The 15,000-nt window shown below is 61.8% G+C and overlaps 3 non-coding genes across 3 annotated transcripts in view; all 3 read left to right on the top strand.

The window, feature by feature from the left end:
* The first annotated feature begins 10,070 nt into the window (after positions 1-10,070).
* LOC142793723 (small subunit ribosomal RNA) lies at positions 10,071-11,885 on the top strand. The gene has a single exon (XR_012891775.1). It is a non-coding gene; the product is annotated as a small subunit ribosomal RNA (ribosomal RNA).
* Positions 11,886-13,604: 1,719 nt separating this feature from the next.
* LOC142793717 (5.8S ribosomal RNA) lies at positions 13,605-13,757 on the top strand. The gene has a single exon (XR_012891769.1). It is a non-coding gene; the product is annotated as a 5.8S ribosomal RNA (ribosomal RNA).
* Positions 13,758-14,911: 1,154 nt separating this feature from the next.
* LOC142793726 (large subunit ribosomal RNA) overlaps positions 14,912-15,000 on the top strand; it is a 3,958-nt gene continuing 3,869 nt past the window's right edge. Inside the window, exon 1 of the ribosomal RNA XR_012891778.1 lies at positions 14,912-15,000. This exon is cut by the window's right edge and continues 3,869 nt beyond it. This is a non-coding gene — a ribosomal RNA (large subunit ribosomal RNA).

The following is a 15,000-nucleotide window of genomic DNA, read 5'->3' on the forward strand; positions in this document are numbered from 1 at the left end:
TTTGCACTTTTTGGCTGTGCCTGGCTGGCGGCCCACTCACTCGATCGCCAGGTCTGTTTGCCCCGGTGGTTCCACCGCCAGGCTTAAGCGCGAACTTTTTTTGTTTGTTTTCTTTTGATTAAGCGCAAGCTTTTTTCTTTGTTTTCTTTTGATTAAGCGCGGGCTTTTTTCTTTGTTTTTTTTTTTTATTTCGCCCCGGCAGACGCGGTTTTTGCGCCGCCCCGGCTGACGCGGTTTTTGCCGCCCCGGCTGACGCAGTTCGGACTTAGCACTTTTCGGCTGTGCCTGGCTGGCGGCCCACTCACTCGATCGCCATGTCTGTTTGCCACAGTTTTCCCGGTGGTGCCGCACCCGGGCTCGCCCCGGCTGACGCAGTTTTCGCGCCGCCCCGGCTGACGCGGTTTCGTGCCGCCCCGGCAGACGCGGTTTTCGCGCCGCCCCGGCTGACGCGGTTTTTGCGTCGCCCCGGCTGACACGGTTCGGACTTTGCACTTTTCGGCTGTGCCTGGCTGGCGGCCCACTCACTCGATCGCCATGTCTGTTTGCCACAGTTTTCCCGGTGGTGCCGCACCCGGGCTCGCCCCGGCTGACGCAGTTTTCGCGCCGCCCCGGCTGACGCGGTTTCGTGCCGCCCCGGCAGACGCGGTTTTCGCGCCGCCCCGGCTGACGCGGTTTCGTGCCGCCCCGGCAGACGCAGTTCGGACTTAGCACTTTTCGGCTGTGCCTGGCTGGCGGCCCACTCACTCGATCGCCATGTCTGTTTGCCACAGTTTTCCCGGTGGTGCCGCACCCGGGCTCGCCCCGGCTGACGCAGTTTTCGCGCCGCCCCGGCTGACGCGGTTTCGTGCCGCCCCGGCAGACGCGGTTTTCGCGCCGCCCCGGCTGACGCGGTTTCGTGCCGCCCCGGCAGACGCAGTTCGGACTTAGCACTTTTCGGCTGTGCCTGGCTGGCGGCCCACTCACTCAATCGCCATGTCTGTTTGCCACAGTTTTCCCGGTGGTGCCGCACCCGGGCTCGCCCCGGCTGACGCAGTTTTCGCGCCGCCCCGGCTGACGCGGTTTCGTGCCGCCCCGGCAGACGCGGTTTTCGCGCCGCCCCGGCTGACGCGGTTTCGTGCCGCCCCGGCAGACGCAGTTCGGACTTAGCACTTTTCGGCTGTGCCTGGCTGGCGGCCCACTCACTCGATCGCCATGTCTGTTTGCCACAGTTTTCCCGGTGGTGCCGCACCCGGGCTCGCCCCGGCAGACGCGTTTTTTTTTTTTCTTTCGCCCCGGCTGACGCAGTTTTCGCGCCGCCCCGGCTGACGCGGTTTCGTGCCGCCCCGGCAGACGCGGTTTTTTGCGCCGCCCCGGCTGACGCGGTTTTTGCCGCCCCGGCTGACGCAGTTCGGACTTAGCACTTTTCGGCTGTGCCTGGCTGGCGGCCCACTCACTCGATCGCCATGTCTGTTTGCCACAGTTTTCCCGGTGGTGCCGCACCCGGGCTCGCCCCGGCTGACGCAGTTTTCGCGCCGCCCCGGCTGACGCGGTTTCGTGCCGCCCCGGCAGACGCGGTTTTCGCGCCGCCCCGGCTGACGCGGTTTCGTGCCGCCCCGGCAGACGCAGTTCGGACTTAGCACTTTTCGGCTGTGCCTGGCTGGCGGCCCACTCACTCGATCGCCATGTCTGTTTGCCACAGTTTTCCCGGTGGTGCCGCACCCGGGCTCGCCCCGGCTGACGCAGTTTTCGCGCCGCCCCGGCTGACGCGGTTTCGTGCCGCCCCGGCAGACGCGGTTTTCGCGCCGCCCCGGCTGACGCGGTTTCGTGCCGCCCCGGCAGACGCAGTTCGGACTTAGCACTTTTCGGCTGTGCCTGGCTGGCGGCCCACTCACTCGATCGCCATGTCTGTTTGCCACAGTTTTCCCGGTGGTGCCGCACCCGGGCTCGCCCCGGCAGACGCGTTTTTTTTTTCTTTCGCCCCGGCTGACGCAGTTTTCGCGCCGCCCCGGCTGACGCGGTTTCGTGCCGCCCCGGCAGACGCGGTTTTTTTGCACCGCCCCGGCTGACGCGGTTTTTGCCGCCCCGGCTGACGCAGTTCGGACTTGGCACTTTTTGGCTGAGCCTGGCTGGTGGCCCACTCACTCGATCGCCATGTCTGTTAGCCACAGTTTTCCCGGTGGTGCCGCACCCGGGCTCGCCCCGGCTGACGCAGTTTTCGCGCCGCCCCGGCAGACGCGGTTTTCGCGCCGCCCCGGCTGACGCGGTTTTTGCCGCCCCGGCTGACGCAGTTCGGACTTGGCACTTTTTGGGCTGAGCCTGGCTGGCGGCCCACTCACTCGATCGCCATGTCTGTTTGCCACAGTCTTCCCGGTGGTGCCGCACCCGGGCTCGCCCCGGCAGACGCGTTTTTTTTTTCTTTCGCCCCGGCAGACGTGGTTCCCCCCCCCCCTTTTCGCTCGCCCCGGCTGACGAGGTTTTCGCGCCGCCCCGGCTGACGCAGTTTTCGCGCCGCCCCGGCTGACGCGGTTTCGTGCCGCCCCGGCTGACGCGGTTTTCGCGCCGCCCCGGCTGACGCGGTTTTTGCGTCGCCCCGGCTGACACGGTTCGGACTTTGCACTTTTCGGCTGTGCCTGGCTGGCGGCCCACTCACTCGATCGCCATGTCTGTTTGCCACAGTTTTCCCGGTGGTGCCGCACCCGGGCTCGCCCCGGCTGACGCAGTTTTCGCGCCGCCCCGGCTGACGCGGTTTCGTGCCGCCCCGGCAGACGCGGTTTTCGCGCCGCCCCGGCTGACGCGGTTTCGTGCCGCCCCGGCAGACGCAGTTCGGACTTAGCACTTTTCGGCTGTGCCTGGCTGGCGGCCCACTCACTCGATCGCCATGTCTGTTTGCCACAGTTTTCCCGGTGGTGCCGCACCCGGGCTCGCCCCGGCTGACGCAGTTTTCGCGCCGCCCCGGCTGACGCGGTTTCGTGCCGCCCCGGCAGACGCGGTTTTCGCGCCGCCCCGGCTGACGCGGTTTCGTGCCGCCCCGGCAGACGCAGTTCGGACTTAGCACTTTTCGGCTGTGCCTGGCTGGCGGCCCACTCACTCGATCGCCATGTCTGTTTGCCACAGTTTTCCCGGTGGTGCCGCACCCGGGCTCGCCCCGGCAGACGCGTTTTTTTTTTTTCTTTCGCCCCGGCTGACGCAGTTTTCGCGCCGCCCCGGCTGACGCGGTTTCGTGCCGCCCCGGCAGACGCGGTTTTTTGCGCCGCCCCGGCTGACGCGGTTTTTGCCGCCCCGGCTGACGCAGTTCGGACTTAGCACTTTTCGGCTGTGCCTGGCTGGCGGCCCACTCACTCGATCGCCATGTCTGTTTGCCACAGTTTTCCCGGTGGTGCCGCACCCGGGCTCGCCCCGGCTGACGCAGTTTTCGCGCCGCCCCGGCTGACGCGGTTTCGTGCCGCCCCGGCAGACGCGGTTTTCGCGCCGCCCCGGCTGACGCGGTTTCGTGCCGCCCCGGCAGACGCAGTTCGGACTTAGCACTTTTCGGCTGTGCCTGGCTGGCGGCCCACTCACTCGATCGCCATGTCTGTTTGCCACAGTTTTCCCGGTGGTGCCGCACCCGGGCTCGCCCCGGCTGACGCAGTTTTCGCGCCGCCCCGGCTGACGCGGTTTCGTGCCGCCCCGGCAGACGCGGTTTTCGCGCCGCCCCGGCTGACGCGGTTTCGTGCCGCCCCGGCAGACGCAGTTCGGACTTAGCACTTTTCGGCTGTGCCTGGCTGGCGGCCCACTCACTCGATCGCCATGTCTGTTTGCCACAGTTTTCCCGGTGGTGCCGCACCCGGGCTCGCCCCGGCAGACGCAGTTTTCGCGCCGCCCCGGCAGACGCGGTTTTCGCGCCGCCCCGGCTGACGCGGTTTTTGCCGCCCCGGCTGACGCAGTTCGGACTTGGCACTTTTTGGGCTGAGCCTGGCTGGCGGCCCACTCACTCGATCGCCATGTCTGTTTGCCACAGTCTTCCCGGTGGTGCCGCACCCGGGCTCGCCCCGGCAGACGCGTTTTTTTTTCTTTCGCCCCGGCAGACGTGGTTCCCCCCCCCCCTTTTCGCTCGCCCCGGCTGACGAGGTTTTCGCGCCGCCCCGGCTGACGCAGTTTTCGCGCCGCCCCGGCTGACGCGGTTTCGTGCCGCCCCGGCTGACGCGGTTTTCGCGCCGCCCCGGCTGACGCGGTTTTTGCGTCGCCCCGGCTGACACGGTTCGGACTTTGCACTTTTCGGCTGTGCCTGGCTGGCGGCCCACTCACTCGATCGCCATGTCTGTTTGCCACAGTTTTCCCGGTGGTGCCGCACCCGGGCTTGCCCCGGCAGACGCGTTTTTTTTTTTTCTTTTCGCCCCGGCTGACGCAGTTTTCGCCCCGCCCCGGCTGACGCGGTTTCGTGCCGCCCCGGCAGACGCGGTTTTTTGCGCCGCCCCGGCTGACGCGGTTTTTGCCGCCCCGGCTGACGCAGTTCGGACTTTGCACTTTTTGGCTGAGCCTGGCTGGCGGCCCACTCACTCGATCGCCATGTCTGTTTGCCACAGTTTTCCCGGTGGTGCCGCACCCGGGCTCGCCCCGGCAGACGCGTTTTTTTTTTTCCTTCGCCCCGGCAGACGTGGTTCCCCCCCCCCCCTCCGTCTTTCTTTTTGTTTTTTTTTTCGCCGCGGCTGAAGTGGATTTTTCGGTGCCTCGACGCCCCGGTAGTCGCGGTTTTTCCGTTTCCGCACGGCCCCGGCTGACGCTGCTCGGTCACAGTCGCCTTTTGTGAGGATTGCAGACTTCTTGAGCGCGGGTGTTTTTTTTTTGTTGTTGTTGTTGTTTTATTACGCATTCGCTCCAGCAGACGCTGTTTAGACTTTTTGTTTCCTCTTTTATCCTGCGACGAGGTGACGAGGTTTATTCGGTGCCCCGCCGCCCCGGCTGAAGTGATTTTTCCTGTCCCGTGCCGCCCCGGCTGACGCGGTTGGGACTTCGCGTTTGTTCGGCCGCCACGGGTTTTGGCGCACTCGCTCGGTTGCTTGTTGTTGCCACTTGTTGCGAACCCAGGTTTCTTGAGCGAGCGCGGGCGTTTTTTCTTCCTTTCTTTCTTTGTTCTATGTGTTAGCGAATCGGCCTTTAATATCACACGAGGACTCACAACCAACAATTTTCAGTTTGAAGTGTAAAAAATCTGCAGGTGTTGACGTAACTGACTTGCCCCGTACCCTTGAGTACATCCATGAAGTTCTCGTAGTACTACTAAATCGCATTATTCCAAGTGGAGAAATTCCCATAAACTTGCAAACCTCTACACGAAAATCGGTGCGCGTGATAAAGTTGAAAATTATCGTCCGATATCAAATGTGCCTTCTATAACACAAATTCTAGGAAAAAAAAAAAAAAACACTTGTTCGCCGTTCTCTGCGCCGTGACTGGCAGCACTCCGGCGAAGCGAAACGGGGTCGATTCGAGCACGATATCGGCGTCTTTCGACGTGCTCGCCGGCGACCGTCGCACGAGTACGTCGCACGAGCGCGTCTGCCGGGGCGCCGTTTGCGAAGCCGACGCAAAAGTGGGAACCGCCGCTCGGATGATCGCCGCTTTCGGCAGAGTGAGTGTTGGCACTCCGGGGAAGCGAAACAGCGTGAATGCGCCCACGAAATCGGCGTATTTTGAAGTGCCCGCCGGCGACCGTCGCACGAGTACGGTAAACCGCGTCAGCCGGGGCGTAGTTCGGGACGCCGACGAAAAAGTGGGAAGCGCAACTCGGATCTTCGCCGTTTTTGCAGGAGTGAGTGGCGGCCCTCCTGCGAGACCAAGAAGCATCGATTCGTGCACGAATTCGGCGCCTTTCGACGTGATCGCCGGCGACCGTCGCTCGAGTAGGGCAAACCGCGTCTGCCGGGGCGGGCTTCGGGACGCCGATGCGAAAGTGGGAAACGCTGCTCGGATGTTCGCCGTTTTTGGCCGAGTGAGTGCTGGCACTCGGGCGAAGCCAAACGGGGCCGATTACGGCACGATATCGGCGTCTTTCGACGTGCCCGGCGGCGACCGTCGCACGAGTACGGTAAACCGCGTCAGCCCGGGCGGAGTTCGGGACGCCGATGCGAAAGTGGAGAACGCCGCTCGGATCTTCGCCGTTTTTGGAGGAGTGAGTGGCGGCACTCCGGAGAAGCCAAGGAGCGCCAATTAGCGCACGATATCGGCGTCTTTCGACGCGCTCGCCGGCGACCGTCGAACGAGTAGGGCAAACCGCGTCTGCCGGGGCGGGGTTTACGACGCCGACGCAAAAGTGGGAACCGCCGCTCGGATGTTGGCCGTTTTTGGCAGAGTGAGTGCTGGCACACCGGCGACGCGAAAGAGCGCGAAAGCGCCCACGAAAGTGGCGTATTTGGACGTGCTTGACGGCGACCGCTGCAGGAGTACGAAAAACCACGTCAGCCGGGGCGAGCGACCCACGGCGGTCTGGGTGCTTATCGCTGCTATTATAGGGGCACCCCGGCAGACGCAGAAAAAAAAAATTTTTTTTCGACCTTCTTTTTTGCTGGTCGAGCTCGGGTAACCCAGGTCGCAATGGGAGCCGCGCACGAAAGCGGCGTCGCGAGACGCGTTCGCGGTCGCTAGTCGCACGAGCTCGGCAACCGCGTCAGCCGGCGCGGAGTTCGGGATGCCGACGGCTAAGTGGGTACCGCTGCTCGGATGTTCGCCGTTTTTGGCCGAGTGAGTGCTGGCACTCCGGCGAAGCGAAACGGGGCCGATTCGGGCACGATATCGGCGTATTTCGACGTGCTCGCCGGCGACCGTCGCACGAGTACGGCAAAGCGCGTCTGCCGGGGCGAGGTTTGCGATGCCGACGAAAAAGTGGGAAGCGCCGCTCGGATCTTCGCCGTTTTTGCAGGAGTGAGTGGCGGCCCTCCTGCGAGACCAAGAAGCATCGACTCGCGCACGATATCGGTGTCTTTCGACGTGCCCGCCGGCCACCGCCGCACGAGTACGGCAAACCGCGTATGCCGGGGCGGGGTTGGCGACGCCGACGCAAAAGTGGGAACCGCCACTAGGATGTTCGCCGTTTTTGGCAGAGTGAGTGCTGGCACACCGGCGACGCGAAAGAGCGCGAAAGCGCCCACGAAAGTGGCGTATTTGGACGTGCTTGACGGCGACCGCTGCAGGAGTACGAAAAACCACGTCAGCCGGGGCGAGCGACCCACGGCGGTCTGGGTGCTTATCGCTGCTATTATAGGGGCACCCCGGCAGACGCAGAAAAAAAAAATTTTTTTTCGACCTTCTTTTTTGCTGGTCGAGCTCGGGTAACCCAGGTCGCAATGGGAGCCGCGCACGAAAGCGGCGTCGCGAGACGCGTTCGCGGTCGCTAGTCGCACGAGCTCGGCAACCGCGTCAGCCGGCGCGGAGTTCGGGATGCCGACGGCTAAGTGGGTACCGCTGCTCGGATGTTCGCCGTTTTTGGCCGAGTGAGTGCTGGCACTCCGGCGAAGCGAAACGGGGCCGATTCGGGCACGATATCGGCGTATTTCGACGTGCTCGCCGGCGACCGTCGCACGAGTACGGCAAAGCGCGTCTGCCGGGGCGAGGTTTGCGATGCCGACGAAAAAGTGGGAAGCGCCGCTCGGATCTTCGCCGTTTTTGCAGGAGTGAGTGGCGGCCCTCCTGCGAGACCAAGAAGCATCGACTCGCGCACGATATCGGTGTCTTTCGACGTGCCCGCCGGCCACCGCCGCACGAGTACGGCAAACCGCGTATGCCGGGGCGGGGTTGGCGACGCCGACGCAAAAGTGGGAACCGCCACTAGGATGTTCGCCGTTTTTGGCAGAGTGAGTGCTGGCACTCCGGCGAAGCGAAAGAGCGCGAATGCGCCCACGAAAGTGGCGTGTTTGGACGTGCTTGACGACGACCACCGCAGGAAAACGAAAAACCACGTCAGCCGGGGCGAGCGACCCATGGCGGTCTGGGTGCTTATCGCTGCTATTATAGGGGCACCCCGGCAGACGCAAAAAAAAAAAAAATTTTTTTTCGACATTCTTTCTTGCTCGTCGACCTCGGGTGACCCAGGTCGCAGTGGGAGCCGCGCACGAAAGCGGCGTCGCGAGACGGCTTCGCGGTCGCTAGTCGCACGAGCTCGGCAACCGCGTCTGCCGGGGCGGAGTTCGGGACGCCGACGGCTAAGTGGGAACCGCCGCTCGGATGTTCGCCGTTTGTGGCCGAGTGAGTGCTGGCACTCCGGCGAAGCCAAACGGGGCCGATTCCGGCACGATATCGGCGTCTTTCTACGTGCTCGCCGGCGACCGTCGCACGAGTACGGCAAAGTGCGTCTGCCGGGGCGGGGTTTGCGACGCGTACGCAATAGTGAGAACCGTCGCTCGGATGTTCGTCGTCTTTCGCCGAGCCAGTGCTGGCACTCCGGCGAAGCCGAACGGAGCCGATTCGGGCACGATATCGGCGTCTTTCCACGTGCTCGCCGGCGACCGTCGCACGAGTACGGTAAACCGCGTCAGCCGGGGCGGAGTTCGGGACGCCGATGCGAAAGTGGGAAGCGCCGCTCGGATCTTCGCCGTTTTTGGAGGAGTCAGTGGCGGCACTCCGGTGAAGCCAAGGTGCGCCAATTCGCGCACGATATCGGCGTCTTTCGACGTGCCCGCCGGCCACCGTCGCACGAGTACGGCAAACCTCGTCTGCCGGGGCGGGGTTTGCGACGCCGACGCAAAAGTGGGAACCGCCGCTCGGATGTTCGCCGTTTTTGGCAGAGTGAGTGCTGGCACTCCGGCGAAGCGAAAGAGCGTGAATGCGCCCACGAAAGTAGCGTATTTGGACGTGCTTGACGGCGACCGCCGCAGGAGTACGAAAAACCACGTCAGCCGGGGCGAGCGACCCACGGCGGTCTGGGTGCTTATCGCTGCTATTATAGGGGCACCCCGGCAGACGCAGAAAGAAAAAAAAAAAAAAATGGGGACATGGCGTGCGTCACCGTGCGGCTTCGCAGCGTTGCCGAAGTCGCCGAGCCCTTCGACTGAGCCGAACGGCGGACAGGGAACGTTGGTCGGCCGTTCTAACCTGTCGGTGCCACGCCGAGACGTCGTTAAGGAAAACCGCGTCGTGGGCCTCTACGACGCCGTCGAGTCGTTGTACGTTTGGTGTCCAGCGTGTCGGCGGCGAGTAGCGGACACGTCGTTCACGACTTCGGTCTTTCGCAGTCGACGCGAACTTGCGGAGAGTCGTGGTGCCTCACGTTTTCGGCAGAAACCGCGGCGGAATTTTCCCGTGCGTGCGCGCACGACCTCGGTGCTGTGCCGTCAGCGTAGTGTTGCACAAACTCGTGGCCTACCCAAGGTGCGGTACGTTTGCGGCCGTATCCTCGGTGGGAATTTCGTGAGTAGGGTCGCAAATTCTACGACCTCGGCGGGTTTGAGAGCGACGTAGACTTGTGGCACGCTCAACGTGCCACACGTTTCGGGGCACACCCGCGGTGAAATTTTCTCGAGTACGCTCGTATTAGTGCCCAAGGAGGTCTGGGTACTTATCGCTGCTATTATGTGGGGGTTCTCGTGAGCGGCGTACGCGAAAGCGACCGGGTGTCTGATATGCGGCGGGCTTCGGCCTCGTCAAGCGTGTCCTCGGGTCTGCTCCAGGGGAATCCACGGCAGTCGTCTGCAGCCTCATCCGCTTGATGCGTTAGGGGCTGGTTGTCGGACGGTGCCGTTTTACCACGATATCGAGGTGTGTTCCGTGTCGTCCTCGGGCGATTCAGATGCGAAAGCGCCGAAGACGCGGGCGTGACCCGTCGTCTGGCGGCTTTGCAGTCTCGGCTCCGTTGCTAGTTCCGGCCGGTCCACCGACAGTGCAGCGGGCTTGGGCAACCCGCACGGCGCGACCGAGTCGATGCAACGAAAAAGAGCGAGCATGAACGTGCTTCTTGCCGCACGGCTCCCACTCGTCTTTCGGGAAGGTTGTGCCGTAGCGAGCTCGAACGCCGTCATCTCGGAGTGCAAAATAAGCGTGTTGGGGCGCCTGAAGGTGGCCTCCGCCGCACACAGACTGCGTCCGGCCCGCCGAAGGCGAGGACGGACGCGCAGTCGAACGATTACCTGGTTGATCCTGCCAGTAATCATATGCTTGTCTCAAAGATTAAGCCATGCATGTCTAAGTACATGCCGAAATAAGGCGAAACCGCGAATGACTCATTAAATCAGTTATGGTTCCTTAGATCGTTTCTTCCTACTTGGATAACTGTGGCAATTCTAGAGCTAATACATGCAGTGAGCCTGGAGCCCTTTGGGTAACGGGTGCTTTTATTAGACCAAGATCGATCGGGTTTCGGCCCGTATTGTGTGGTGACTCTGGATAACTTTGTGCTGATCGCATGGCCACGAGCCGGCGACGTTTCTTTCAAGTGTCTGCCTTATCAACTTTCGATGGTAGGTTACTTGCTTACCATGGTTGTTACGGGTAACGGAGAATCAGGGTTCGATTCCGGAGAGGGAGCCTGAGAAACGGCTACCACATCCAAGGAAGGCAGCAGGCGCGCAAATTACCCACTCCCGGCACGGGGAGGTAGTGACGAAAAATAACAATACGGGACTCTTTTGAGGCCCCGTAATTGAAATGAGTACACTCTAAATCCTTTAACGAGGATCAATTGGAGGGCAAGTCTGGTGCCAGCAGCCGCGGTAATTCCAGCTCCAATAGCGTATACTAAAGCTGCTGCGGTTAAAAAGCTCGTAGTTGGATCTCAGTTCCAGACGAGTAGTGCATCTACCCGATGCGACGGCTCGGACTGAACATCATGCCGGTTCTTTCTTGGTGCACTTCATTGTGTGCCTCGAGATGGCCGGTGCTTTTACTTTGAAAAAATTAGAGTGCTCAACGCAGGCGAGTCGCCTGAATAAACTTGCATGGAATAATAGAACAAGACCTCGTTTCTGTTCTGTTGGTTTTTGGAATACGAGGTAATGATTAAGAGGGACGGACGGGGGCATTCGTATTGCGGCGCTAGAGGTGAAATTCTTGGACCGTCGCAAGACGAACTACTGCGAAAGCATTTGCCAAGAATGTTTTCATTGATCAAGAACGAAAGTCAGAGGTTCGAAGGCGATCAGATACCGCCCTAGTTCTGACCATAAACGATGCCAACCAGCGATCCGCCTGAGTTACTCAAATGACTCGGCGGGCAGCTTCCGGGAAACCAAAGTATTTGGGTTCCGGGGGAAGTATGGTTGCAAAGCTGAAACTTAAAGGAATTGACGGAAGGGCACCACCAGGAGTGGAGCCTGCGGCTTAATTTGACTCAACACGGGAAAACTTACCCGGCCCGGACACTGGGAGGATTGACAGATTGAGAGCTCTTTCTTGATTCGGTGGATGGTGGTGCATGGCCGTTCTTAGTTGGTGGAGCGATTTGTCTGGTTAATTCCGATAACGAACGAGACTCTAGCCTATTAAATAGGTGCGGGGTTCCCAGCACCTTACAACCTTCTTAGAGGGACAAGCGGCTCCTAGCCGCACGAAACAGAGCAATAACAGGTCTGTGATGCCCTTAGATGTCCGGGGCCGCACGCGCGCTACACTGAAGGAAGCAGCGTGTCTTTATCCCTGTCTGAAAAGACTGGGTAACCCGTGGAACTTCTTTCGTGATTGGGATAGGGGCTTGCAATTGTTCCCCTTGAACGAGGAATTCCCAGTAAGCGCGAGTCATAAGCTCGCGTTGATTACGTCCCTGCCCTTTGTACACACCGCCCGTCGCTACTACCGATTGAATGATTTAGTGAGGTCTTCGGACCGATGTCCGGCGCGGCCTTTCGGTTGCGCCGGTCTGTTGGAAAGATGACCAAACTTGATCATTTAGAGGAAGTAAAAGTCGTAACAAGGTTTCCGTAGGTGAACCTGCGGAAGGATCATTAACGGATTGTGAAGGGTGAGCGCCTCAGCTGCGTCTGCGCCCGACACTTTCTGCCGCTGACCCCGTTTGGACGCGGGGTCGGCTTTTCCCCACGGGGCTGCCTGAATGTGGAGCGGCACCCCGTGACAAATTGTTGCGCCCAGCGGACGCCAACACCGCGACCTTGGACGGTCGGCCAGGTGGCGGACGCGGGTACAAACGGCGCAACGCACTCATAGGTCGGCTTTCGACCCGCCACTGCACCGTGGCTCGAAGCGCTCGAAATGCGCGACCCGACCGCTGCGGGACCGCCTAGTACTGTAAACAGGAGCGGCGGAGCGCGAACGGCGAGTCGTGGTTACGTCGGTAGAAGGCGAGGCTGCGCGTTCCCGAAACGCCAGCCGAGTGCCCTCCCGACCGTTCGAGCGTGCAAGAACGAGACCCGACAATCGCGCGGCGACTGCCAAGTACGAGAGGAACGGCACAAGCGTCGGCGGTCGGTCAAGGAACTGGCGATGTGACGGGTCCGCTGTGCACCAGTGCATACCGTCCCGCCGTCCGCGGCAAGCGCCTCCGCGTCCTCGGGTGACGGAGGCTGCCGGTCGGTTCTTGCAGGCGAGGGATCTCGCTGGCACCGGTTCGCGTTGACGCGCGGCCGGTCATGGCACGGCGATGCGACGGCCGAGGTGCGCAGTACTCGATGGAGGAACCGCACGCTCCGATGACCGTCCCGCCCTCCGCGGCGTATGCGTACCGACCGTAATGGTTGCAGCAGCGCCGGCCGGCTTTTGAATTCGCCACACGAAACACGGTGCGAGATCGCGGTTAGGGGAGCGTCGACGTTGCCAGGCGTTTTGCTTGCTGCCGAGGGAAAGGCGGCACGGCCACGTCGCGCTCGTCGCGATTAGCGGGTCTGCGCGCTTTGGGAAGGTGCCGCAACGACTTGCCGAAAGAGGAAGCACGGAAGAACGAGGGACTTGGACGTCCCGACAATTGAACGCACTTGCGGCCAGGCCCTTGCTGGCTTCGTTCTTCCGCCTCGAGTAGGCTCGTACGCGGCTCCGGCGCCGAAAGTGGTCCTTGGCACCGACTTCGGTGGACGTGGGAAGTGCCGCGCAAGTACGGCGCGCCTGGCTCCACCTGTTGGCTAAAGTAGGCAGCCGGATCGGCATTTTGGTGTGCGGTGGCAAACCGTGGATGCGAAAAAAGCTTGTGCGATTTCGTGGAACAAAAAGCGGGGGTCCCCCTTTTTATGCGGAGGAGACCGACCCGCCTGCCGTGGTGAACCGCGACGCCACGGTAAAAACGGGAGAGGCTTGTCGATGGGACCGTGCATCCCGCGCTCCACGGAGGCCGGGAGGCGGCCGCCCGAGGAAATGTGTAGCCGTCGAGGCCCGCATCTGCGTGCACTCTTATCCAAATGGGTGTACCGCAGGCATTTTCTGGTTAGGCGGGCCAATGAGAGCGAGCACACAACGATACCTACGGGTCCGGCTTGGAGAACCGGCTTCGACGCCTCCCGAGTATTTATAGAGGGGTGGACCACGAAAGCACTCGCAAGTAGCGAAAGCGAAACGCCGTCCGAAACACACCGTTTGCTCGATTTGCGGCAGCCGAAAAAGGCGCGGCAGAGTTTTGGAGTCCAAGCGTGCGCTGAAAAGCGCCCTTCTTGGCCACTGTTTGGCCGAGTGCCAGAAACGTTTGGTTTTGACTGTACGGAATTGAACAAACACTTTTTCACGACTCTAAGCGGTGGATCACTCGGTTCTCGGGTCGATGAAGAACGCAGCCAGCTGCGAGACTTGGTGTGAATTGCAGGACACACTGAGCACTGATTCTTTGAACGCACATTGCGGCCTTGGGTCTTCCCTTGGCTTCGTCTGTCTGAGGGTCGGATCACATATCAAGAGAGCCTTCGGCGCACAAGGGAACGTGAGCCGTCGACTCGTTTTGACCGCGTCGGCAACACGGACAGCACGCTGAACACCTCACAGCGAGCGCCAACAGCGGCCACTCAAGGGCGAGACGGTGGCGACCGTCGTGCCAGAGCCCAACCGAAACGGGGGCGACCGACTGCATTGAGGATGTGGCACCTCGTTGAGACCGCCGCAGGACTTCGAGTCGGAAGGAAGCCTGCAGGGAAAGTGCGGTCGAGGTTGCGTACTCCTCTCTGCGACCGGGCGCGCAAGAGCTGCGAGAGCCACGGACGCGCAACTTTAACGCACGGTAAACACGAGGAGCGAAAGCCGGCCAGCAAAGCTTCTCCAGCCGTGCGCAAAGTGCGCGAGATCGCAGCCTTGCGTTGCGCTTGTTGCCCTCGAAGTAAGCAGGGTGTCCCGTAGACCGGGCGCTCGAACACGCTGCGGGGCCGTGCCTCCTCCAGGCTTTGCCGCGCGAACAGGGAACGTTCGCGCGCAAAGCGCAGGGAGGTGAGGAGGCTGCGCCCGACGTTTGCGGTTCGCTGCGTACGCGGTTGATGCGGAGAGCACGGCGCGACGACTTGCCGCGAAGCGGAAAAAGTCTCCCGCACGAGTTGGCGAAACGTTGGCGAAGCTTAAGGCGTTCTCGTCGTAGTCCGCCGTCGGTCTAAGTGCTTCGCAGTTCCCGTCCCGTTCAAAAAACTGGGCCACTCCAGTTGGGGCGGGGGCGACGCTACACGAGACGATGCCTCTCGCCAGGCTGCGTGGCTGCCCTTGCGGCGGCGGCGACTGGCCTCGGCGGTGTTTGGGCTTTCGACACGGTCGTTTATCACGCAACTGCTCGGACGACGCACGCGCGCAGCGGAATGCCGCTTGCCAGCCTTGTGAAGATGTGACCCTGTACAGGGTTGCGGGCGCACTTGGTAGGGCGTCGTACTCGGTTCGCGATGGGTTTACGAACGTGTCCCGTCACTTCCACGTCACACCGGTTGTGCGCCGCACGCGTGCAGCGGGGAAGCCGATTGCCAGCCTTGTGAAGAAGTGGCCCTGTACAGGGTTGCGGGCGCACTTGGTAGGGCGAGCGCACGCGGTCGTGCAGGAAGTTGATGGAAGCGAATGTATCCGCTGTCGACCTCAGATCAGGCGAGACAACCCGCTGAATTTAAGCATATCACTAAGCGGAGGAAAAGAAACCAACAGGGATTCCCCGAGTAGCTG

Source organism: Rhipicephalus microplus, unplaced genomic scaffold (genome assembly GCF_043290135.1).
Source record: "Rhipicephalus microplus isolate Deutch F79 unplaced genomic scaffold, USDA_Rmic scaffold_325, whole genome shotgun sequence".
In the NCBI taxonomy this organism is placed as follows: Eukaryota; Metazoa; Arthropoda; class Arachnida; order Ixodida; family Ixodidae; genus Rhipicephalus; species Rhipicephalus microplus.